The 11,012-nt window shown below is 39.6% G+C and overlaps 1 pseudogene across 1 annotated transcript; it reads right to left on the minus strand.

Moving 5' to 3' along the window:
* Positions 1-8,836: 8,836 nt before the first annotated feature.
* LOC101585988 lies at positions 8,837-9,248 on the minus strand (annotated as a pseudogene). Its single transcript, XR_001117137.2, has one exon. The product of XR_001117137.2 is annotated as a 60S ribosomal protein L31 pseudogene (transcript).
* Between the last annotated feature and the right edge of the window lie 1,764 nt (positions 9,249-11,012).

Here is an 11,012-nt window from a genome sequence, read left to right on the forward strand (position 1 = left end):
TGAATAAGGTATCTAAAGCAGGTGCCACTCCTCTGTGTGCACCAGCATTGTTGGAAATTGAACCCCAGGCTTTGTGCACACTAAGCACGTGCTTTACTCCTGAGCCACAGCCCTAACCCCTGCTTAGCAGTTCTTGATCACTCTGTAGTCATGGTTACAGCGCGCACACAGCCTCAAAGCACGAGGAAAAAGAAATGAGTCCATACTCAGAAAACACCAAAAATAGTGCGTGGCAGAGTGTAAGTGCAGTGTTTGTTTACTAAATTTTGAAATATTATTCAGTACCTGTACCTGCAGAACACTGTAGAGTCTGTTTCCTATTTGATGTCTTTCTATAATCCTATCACCTCTATAAATCACTCTTCTGAAAAACTTACCAAGACATCCACCTATAGGCCAGAGGCTTTCAAGACATCCACTTACAATGCAGAGGCTTTCTCTACACCATAGTAATGTGAGCTCTCATATTGTTCAGCTCAAAATAACTTGGTTTTCAACTGAACATAAATCTCTCTGATAAGATTGTGTATTAATAGGCTTTAGGCATTTTTTTAAAAAATAATGATGGCCCAGGAAGGAGCTTCTGAATTTTATCATAGTCCAACCAGGATATTTATCATTTTAAGCCCTTTTCCCACCGGATAAGATGGTATCCAGATCTCTGCTGCATCTGGTCTGTGTCCTGTTCCAGAGACATGAGCAGACTGTTGACAGACACACACAAAAGGGTGTTTTTCTTTGTGCTTTGAGGCTGAGTATACTACTTAGCTGTGACCTTCAGGTAATTAAGAAATATTGAGCATCTAAGCTTTAAACATCATCAGCCTCTGGGTATTCAAGCAACATAACTCATAGCAGAGATACTTCAAATCTTACTGGGAGACAATGGAACAAGAGAGACAAAGCACAGGCAGTATTATTATTATTATTATTATTATTAATTTTGTGTATTTTGGATAAGGTCTTACTATACAGATCAGACTTTTGTGGTAATCTTCCTGTTTTCAGCCTCCCCAGTGCTGGGATTACAGGCATGCGCCACCACCCCCACACTGGGTCATTGGCTCAGTGCGCCCTGGGGGACAGGGCCCGTGCAGTATGTGGGAGCAGAGATCAAACCCTGGTCCCTGCTCTTGCCAAAGCAGACACTTACTGAGCTATGTCCCTGGCCCTCCAGGGAGTATTAATTTGCTCTGGGGCAAAGAGAGTATGGCACCAGTGATACAGATAAAGTGTCTAAGCATCATTAAGCTTAAAATAAAATCTTGTTCTTAGAAGTCAGAAAAAAGTATCGTCTTTCTCAGTCTTGAAGGTCACTGAATCATTACATTTGCTCTCTACCCTAATAGAAGCCAGACAAAGCAGCACTAATTGCTCTTCGTGATGAAGGAACCATTTCCTGCATTCACACAAAGATAGAAATTAACAGGACAGGGCGCTCCATTCACCCCACCCCCGCAGAGTCAGCCGTGATCGTGATTTCAGCTACGGTTTCATTACTCTTCCAAGAATGTTTTAGCCCTGCAGAGAGGATTCTGCAGGTCAGGTCTCGCTCCTTCAACAAATGTTCCTCCACCGGGAAAGTTAGAACTCATTTAGTTGGAGAACATGAAGAAATCTGCCTTTCTTTCAGGGGAGTTGGTGAGAGACAGTGTAGGCTGGTGGAATCTGATGGTGACAGTGTGCCTTGGCCCAGCCTTTGTAAGCTCAGCACAAAGCCATGCAGAGAGAAAAGAAAGAAAGGGAAGCCAATTGCTAAGGAGGTGCTCAGCCAATGGCAAAAGTTCAAGAGCCATAGGCCCTGAGCAGAATCAAATACAAAAAGCCAAGGATTTAACCTAGAGTCACCCTCCCTGAAGGAATGATATCTTGGGAGAAGGAGGCATTTGAGAAGCTCCCTTCATTTTTACACATGTTTTTATTTCAGTAATTCAAATCAAAGAGAAAGAAATCACCAAAGGACAATTGCCTACCTCTTAGCGAGGGAGTGGGGGAGGCATATATGTTCATACTGCCTGCAGGTGTGTTTCTTAGCTTAGCTCAGTTCTGAGCACCTGCTCTGGTTCCCTGGGGGCAAAGATCCTGTGTACTGCTGCATCTGGTGCTGAGTACATCATGAGTGTACAATTACATTTGTACTGGATGAATGATGGAATTGGCCAATGCAAAGATTGGTGGTTCCCACTCTAGTGTTTGAGAGAAATGGATTCCAACCCAGAATCTACCTTTTTTGAATTTGTGAACACAAGCCATAAAACTTACCTCACTGGGATTTAGTTTTATGCTCTGTAAAATGTGGACTAAAAAAATACTTATGATATTTATATCTCTGTCTGTCTATCTACCTATCTATCTACCTATCTATCTGTCTATCTATCTATCAATCAGACCCAGATGTTTATTGAACCCTTTTTAAATAATAATTTTTTTTTTTTGTGACCCACTCAGCCCACCCTGGGAATGGGGCTGGCGTGACACATGGTGCCGGGGATCAAACCACAGTCCCTGCGCTTTGCCAAAGCTTGCCCAAGCAGGCGCTTTAGGCTGCTGAACTATCTCACCAGCCCTGAATAATAATTATTAATGCTGTTATTTTCTTATGTGTGTGTGGTGCTGTGGGTACTAAGGACTGAACTCAGAGCTTTGGGCATGAAGCACTGTCACTGAGTTACACTGATCTCTGTAGGAACCTGTAATCAGCTGCGATCTCTATTCTTCAGGATTGAAGCAACATGTGCCCAAGTATCCCTCTGTTCCCTTGAAATACAGGTTCTCTGACTTTTACCTTTCCTACCTTATCAGGACATTAAAACCCAAGATGAGATGGCTCATATGGGGTGAAGAGTGCTATGTTTTTTACTCATTTCTGGGTCAGATTGCCTACTTTTGCTAAATTCTTATTTTGTACTGGGAAGGCAACCTTGTGCTTAGGAGGCAGGCAGTGTACTGCTGAACTCCATCCCCAGCCCCTATTTATTGTGTTGCCACTATACACTGATCATTCATGGCACGTATCTTTCATTTTTTTTTTCCGGAACCGTGTATTGAACTCAGGCCCTTGTGCTTGCCAGGCAAGCGCTTATTCTACTGAGCCATCTCCCCGGCCCCCACTTATCCTTAATTTTAACAGTGTTTGTTCTTTATTGCCTGCCTCCCCCCATACTGTTAGCTTGCTTCATACTGCTTCTCACAGTAGCAACAGTGTTCATTGCTGCATAGTAGGTGCCTCCCATGGTTTGGGTTAGTGTCCCCCAAAGACTCATGGTTTAAAGACCTAATGTCCAGTCTATGGCCCCATTGGAGGCTGTAGGACCTTTAAGAGCTGGGCAAAGTGCGAGGTCTTCCAGTCACCAAGGTATGCCCTTGAAGGGACCCTGACCTGTTACTGTCTTTTTGCCTCCTGGCTGGCATGAAGTGAACAGTTCTGCTCTACCATGACTCTCTTCCATGTGAGCTGTGTCACCACAGACCCAGGGCAGCAGGGGCAAAAACCAAAGACTGGCACCTCTGAAACCATGATCCAAAGCAACTACGTTTTGTAAAAGTTGTTCACCACAAATATTTGAGCACGTTGACACAAAAACAACAAAATGTCCTCAATTATTTATGGAGCAATTTGATGGGTTTATGGATAATTTTGCTATCTAAGATTGGTGGATCCTGCTTTTCTGAGAGGTAGAAGTCATTCCTTTTCTATGATTTCAGCTCATGATAACTCACAGGAGAACTTGATGTTTGATAGACTTAAGCAACATTGTGATGACATGAGAAGATTGACATCACAGTGCCACAAGCCATCAGATAACTTCTCTTCAAAGGTCCTCATCCTCTGAGCCTTTCTGCAGCCCCTTGTCTAGCCCTCCTGTCTTCTGAGAGATTTTAAGGCTGAAACCAGGCCTGAAATCGAACCTGTGCTAACTCCATGCTTTAACAACATTGTCCACCTCCTTATTGTTGGCATGACTCACTGTGGTGCTGTGGGCCTCACTGGCTCTTTCTCACCACCTCTGCTCCTCTTCTTTTGTTGCCTTCTTCTTCCCTTCAGCTCTTGAGTCCTTGCCTTGCCTCATTCAAGCCCCACTTCCCCATGGTTCTGTCCACCACACCAGGCTTTTGCCATGTGTCTCCAGCTCTTCAACGCTTAAACATTGGACACCTTTGTTTTCAACAGACCTAGGTCCCAGAAGCAACTACCTGTGGGTAAAAAGATAAAATTTAGTTGGAATCAGGCTGCGTATTTACACACACAGGTGGCCTCTGGACACATTGAGTCAGTTATTCAGCATCTCCTCAGGCACTTGCCTAAAACTGAGTCTGCACCTTGCATAAGCTCAACCTCTGATCATGGGCAAGTGTCCCCAAACTCTTTCTTGGAGAAAACTTGAGTCCTTCTCTGTACTTTGAGATGTCTATTTTCTGCACTGTTTTCTTTCCTTCTTTAAAAAAATCTATTCTGTTTTCTCTTGGATGTGAGGGGTATTTCATTGCAAGGCAAATCTTTATCATAAGAGGGAAAGCCATTTGAAAAAACCCTAACTAATGATAATCTTAAGTCTTTTCTGTAAACATTGATTTTATTTTCATTTGAGACAGTCTTATGAAGTTACAGGACTGGGTTCAAACTTGTAATCCTCTGCTTCAACAGGAGTATCTGGGATCCAAGGTAGGTGCCACCGTGCATGGCAAGGTATTTCTTTTTTCCTAAATGTACTAGTGTCTTTGTCTGTCTCCGTTGCTATAAAAATATATGGTAGGCCTGGTAGTTTCTAAAGAATAGGGATTTGTCTAGCTTATGGCTCTTTGGGCTGGAAATTTCAAGAGCAGGTCTCCAGCATCTGGCTGGTGTTGGCTGAGGACCTTCTTGCTCAGCACAACATGGTGGAGAGCATCACATAGCAAAACAAAGGAAGCACACTGGGTTGGGTCTCTCTTCTACTTTAAACCTGAACATACTCCTGACCTCATCTAGCTCCAACTACCCCCAACTACCTCCCACCTCCAAATCTAGTAACATAAACATAATTAGGGAATTCAGTTTCAAACACATGGGCTTTTGTGAGGTGTAGTTTACATTCCCACTAATGGTGGCTGAGAGTTCCTTTCCTGTGTCCTTGGCAGAGCTTTCCACCTTTTGGATGATAACCATTCTCATCGGGGTAAATGGTATCTCATTTTGGTTTTGATTTGCATTTCTCTAAAGATTAGTGATGTTGGTTATTTTTTTTCTCATATGCTTTACTAGACATTTGTGTAGCCTCTTTGGAGAAATGTCTATTCAGGTCAATTTGCACATTCATTATTTTGGTGAATGTTTTGTTTTGTTTAGAAGCTTTTTTGGTTATTTTTGATTTTGATTTTTAAAATCATCATTATTATATTGATTCTGTTTTTGCTATTGAATTTTTCAAGTTTTTTATATACCCTGGAAATTAATTTCTTGTTAGATGAATGGTTTTCCAGTAGTTCTTCTCACTCTACAGGTTGCCTCTTTACTCTGTGGGTAACTCCCTTTGTGGTACATAAGGCTTTGGTTAGTGTATTCCTGTTTATTTATTTATTTATTTTCCTGTTGTTACTTGTCTTTGGAGGTCATATTAAAAATCTTTGCCTGAACCCAATATTCTAAAGAATTTCTCTTATGTTTTCTTTTAGTAATTTCATAGTTTGGGGTCAACATTTAAGTCTTTTATCCACTTTAATTATTTTAGAAGATGAGAGGTAGAAGACTAGATTCTTTTTTTTCTGTATATGAATATCTACTTACCCCAGCACCACTTATTGAAGAGATTTTCCTTCTCTAGTGTATATTCCTGTAGTCTGTCAAAGATCAGTTGGTTGAAAATATGTGGGGTTATTTCTAGGCTCTCTATTCTATTTCATCAATCTGTGTGTTGGTTTTTGTTTTGTTGCCAGTACCATATTGTTTTGATTACTATAGCTTTGTGTGTATTTTTCATATCATGACTCCTGTTTAGGTAACACCATGCCTCTTGCTTTATTCACTTTACTCAGACTATTCAGGACTTTCATAGTTATATTCAAATTTTAGAAGTTTTTTTTTTCTATTTCTATGAAGAATGTCATTATTATTCTGATAAAAGTTGCCTTGAATCTGTAGACTACTTTGGGTAGTATGGTAGTTTTTTTTTTTTTTTTTTTTTTTAGTGTGCATATTTTAACAATAAATGTCTTTCCATCTTTTTCATGTTTTCTTCAATTTTTTAATCAATGTTTTGCAATTTTCATTCTAGAGATCATTCATTTCCTTGATTACATTTATTCCTATTTATTAATTTTTATGTTATTTGTAGCTATAATGAATGTGATTATTTTCTTTATTTTATTCTTAACAACTTTGTTACTTGTAATAAAAACTTAATGATTTTGTATGTTGATTTTGTGTTCTCCAACTTCAATGAATTTGTTTCTAACTAGTAACAGTTTTTGGTGATGTCTTTAGGTTTTTCTATATATAAAATCATGTCATCTGCAAGCAGTGATATTTGACCTCCCCCTTTCCCATTTGGATGCCCTTTACTTATCTCTGACCTTATTGCTTCATGACTTCCAATACTATATGTAAGAAGAGTAATGAAAGTAAATATTCTTGTCTAGTTGCTGAGCTTAGAGGAAATGACTTAGCTCTTACTCATTCTGCATGATGTCTACAGGTTTTTCACAAGTATTGTGTTGAGGTACACTTTATTATATTGAGATAAATTCCTGTCAACACTTCTTGGTGTTGAACTTACTAAATGTTTTTTTTTTCTCAGTCTCTGGGATAACCACATGATTTATGCCTTTTACTGTTGATGTGGTGTTTATTGATTTGAATATGTTGAGTCTTACATTCCTAGAATAAATACCAAGAGCTGTGGTATATCATCTTTTTTATGTTTGGTTGAATTTGGCTTGCTTGTAAACTGTTATGTCTAAGTTAGTCAGATATTCGTCTTCAGTTTTGTTTCCTTGTCTGGTTTTGGCATCAGAGTGATGCTGGCCTCATAGAATAAATTTGGAAAAAATCTTACCCTTTCAATATTTAGGAATACAATGGTCTCTCACTTATCACCGAGGTTCCATTCCAGACATCCCCATGATAAGTGAAAATCAGCGAAGTAGTGACATCATATTTATTTTAGTATTTATATATATTTTAAGGCCTTATAAACCCTTCTCACACTCTTACGAACATTTCCCACAATTTTAAAAACACTTCTAATGTTCTTAACTATTTTTAGACTTGTAAAACTAATTTTAACACATATATGTACTGCCAAGTATAGTGTGTAGTCACTTGTTAAAGAAATACATACTGTAAACAGTGTATTTTATTTCAATTTAATATTCTTTTAATATGCTACAATGAATATTTTGATGTTTTTATATATTTTAATTTTTTAGGCAAAAATCATTAAAACTATAAATACTATGCATATAAATATGTATGCAGTACTGTACCCTACCTCAAAATCCTGTGGTATAATGAAAAATTCATGATAAATAATTTAGATTAATATTTTTGAAAACCTGCAAAACAATGAGTTCGTGAAAGTCAAACCATGAAATAGTGAGAGACTACTGTAGTATTATGAGAATTGGAGTTCATTTTTCCTTAACTGTTTGATGGGTCTAGTATAGCTCAGTGGTAGAGCACTTGCCTATCGAGACAGAGAGAGAGAGAGAGACAGAGAGAGAGAGAGAGAGAGAGAGAGAGAGAGAGAGAGAGAGAGAGAGAGATACTTGGTAGAACTTAGGAGTGAAGACATTCAGTACTGAGTTTTCATTGTTAGGAGATTATCACTCATTCAAAACTTATTGTTAATGATCTATTCAGACTTCTTATATGCTCATGGTTCAAATTTTGTAGGTTGGGTCCGGGGAGATGGCTCAGTAGAATAAGTGTTTCCCTGGCAAGTGCAAGGGTCTGAGTTCAATCCCCAGTTCCGCAAAATAAATAAATAAATAAATAAATAAATAAATAGTAGGTTATATGTTTCTAGAAGTGTATTCATTTTTTCTCAGTTTTCCAGTTGATTGGCATATAGTAATTCATAGCAGTCTGAAATGATTCTTTGTGTTTTTATGGCATCAGTTGTAACATCTTTTTCATCTCTGACTTCATTTGAGTTTTCTCTCTCTCTCTCTCTCTCTCTCTCTCCATCTCTGTCTCATTAGTTCTCCTAAAGTTTTGTCATTTTAAAAATATTTTTTCCAAAAGCTATCACTTCATTCACTGATCTTTTGCATTGTTTTTTAATTAATGAATTAGGATTCTATTTCATTTATTTCTGCTTTGGTCTATTTTTCCTGTAATAATTTGGATTTGGCTTTGTTCTTGTTTTTCTAGTTCTTAGAGTTATATCACTAGGCTATTTATTTGAACTTTTTAAAAAATGTAGGTACTTCTGTCAGGACTGCATTTTTGTCCTACAGACTTTGGAATGTTGGGTTTTGTTTGCTTGCTTGGTTTTAGTTTTTATTTAATGTTGATGTTTCCTTGTTGATTTTTTTTTTTAGTCTTTTTTAAAAAATGTATTTTGTGCAGGGTCTCACTGCACAGCTCAGATTCATGGTGATCCTCCTGTTTTAGCCTGCCCAGTACTGGAATTACAGGCGTGCACCACCACACCCGGTCTCAGTAGCCAGCTCAGTGCGCCCTGGTGCAGCATGTGGTGCCAGGAATCCTTTGTTGATTTTTGTTAAATCTGGATGACCTATCTATTGAAGAAAGTGGAGTACTGAAATCCATATCTATTATTATATTATAGCCCATCTCTCCTTTTTTTTTTTTTTTTTTTTTTTTTTTTTTTTTTTTTTTTTTTTTTACAGTTCTGTAATTTTATTTCCAAGTTAGTTCTCATCCACATTCACTGTCTGGAGATTTTTGAACGTGGTAACAGGTACATAGGTTACCAAGGTATACAGCTTGTTTGGTGAATCTTCATCCTCATTCCGTTTCCTGGGCAACCGTACTCGGATATGATATGGAACATTCCTTATTCCTTTGGCCCAGACAGCTTTGTTGAGCCTGGTGTCAATGCGCACATCGGGAGTCCCCATTTCCTTCATGGCAAACTTCCGGATCTCCTTAAGTGCCCGAGGGGCGCGATTCTTGAAGCCCACTCCGTGGATGCGCTTGTGAATGTTGATTGTGTACTCTCGGGTCACCACCTCGTTGATGGCAGAACGGCCCTTCTTCTTCTCGCCACCCTTCTTTGCAGGAGCCATTCTGCTGGGCCCAAGTTGGAAAGCCCATCTCTCCTTTTGGATCTGATGTTTTCTTTTTATAATTGGATATTCCTTTTGGACTATATATATATATATATTTACAATTTTTGTTGAACTGATTCTTTTATTATTATACAGTGTACCTTCTCAAAGTCATGATTCAGAGTTTGTGGTCTCACTTGTTGGTGAATATTTCCTTAGACCCTAATAACTGATCTTGGAAACCCCTGAAATTTCATAGAAACTGCACATATCTTCCGTCATTATTTTTCAGTGGGAGGTTTGCAAGTAATCAGTCCAAGAGTTTTATTGACTTCTGCCCATTGGCTGTATTCCCATATCATAACAGGGTGCTGTACTACTGTAGCTATCTAAAGTTTTCTTGTGCTTAAAGCCCTAAGAGTCCTAAGATGCCCCCAAAATGCCCTGCACCTTTTAAGGCTTCTGGCAATGACCCTAAGCACCAGAAGAAGTTCAAAACACTCCAGGAGAAGGTTGCGCTCCAGGATCTAAGGAGTTATTTTGTTGAGAATGAATTAAATTGTGACCATATTTGAATTTTTCTGACCTGTATTGGTCAAGGTTTTACTTAGAGGAACAGATATAATATAAGGAACAGACATTAACACAAAATATACAATGTATAAGGAATTACAAGATTGGCTTACAACAGTCAGCCGCAGTCAGATGAGGAAGCATGCAAAGGGCGTCTGCAGGTTCTGGGGAGTGCAGACGCCCTCTGCATGCTTCCTCATCTGACTCTGCAGTGCTCTGTGCAAGTCTCTGTCCATCAGCTAATGGGTCTGCAACAGAAGACTGAAGGGCCTGAGATGGAAGGTGAAGGATCCAAGCCAGAGACTGAACAGTCTTCACAGCAAGCCAGGCAGTGATGTCCAAGCCGAATGCCAAGACTGAAATTCCTCTGAGGAAGTGGAACATCCAATCCTTCCTCAGCCCCTTTGTATGGTCTCTTTTTGCTGAGTCATTCTGGGGCAGGCCCATTGTACTGTAGGGTGGAACAAATTGCACCCCAGGATGGGTCCTGGTCCCCCCTCTAGAGAGGAACCAATCCATGCCCTAGGGCAAGCTGTTGCATCCTTGGGTGGAACCAATTGTGCCCCAGGGCTGGACCCCCATCCACAAGGAACCATGCCAGGGAGTCATCCAGCCAGGTTGACACAATGTATCAACCACTACATGACCATATCTGAAATTCACAGTTTTTCACAATTCATGAGTGCTCTAGGAACATAACCTCTGCAAACTTTGATATTATCATAGTTACTGTATAGTAATCTTTATGAGATTTTGCAGTTGCTGACTGGAAGTTAAGTTTTCAGTCTTTATACTGTGGGTTTTTTGAAGCAGGGGCTTGTTATGTAGTTCAGGCTGGACTTGGGCTCACTCTGTAGTCCAGGATGGTCTCAGACTGGAACTTGTGTTGATCCTCCTGCCATGACAGTCACAACTGTTGGGATCACAGTGAGCACCACAGTTCTGGCTCAATGTCTGTAAGCACAGTTGTGCTTGTTCACTTCACACTTGATCTTAGCAAAAAGGCTGAGAATCAATTTGTGCTTGCTCCCTTTTGGTTGTAGTTATATGGTTGTCTTTTTCTATACCTTCACTTTCAGACGATGTATGCCTTCACTATGAAGTGAATTTTGCAGGCCTTACGTCGGACTTGACCTAGGCTCTACCTTACTTCTTGTTCTCTCTCTCTCTCTCTCTCTCTCTCTCTCTCTCTCTCTCTCTCTCTCTCGCTCTCGCTCTCGCTCTCG

This window comes from Octodon degus, unplaced genomic scaffold (assembly GCF_000260255.1).
Source record: "Octodon degus isolate 3935 unplaced genomic scaffold, OctDeg1.0 scaffold00051, whole genome shotgun sequence".
In the NCBI taxonomy this organism is placed as follows: domain Eukaryota; kingdom Metazoa; phylum Chordata; class Mammalia; order Rodentia; family Octodontidae; genus Octodon; species Octodon degus.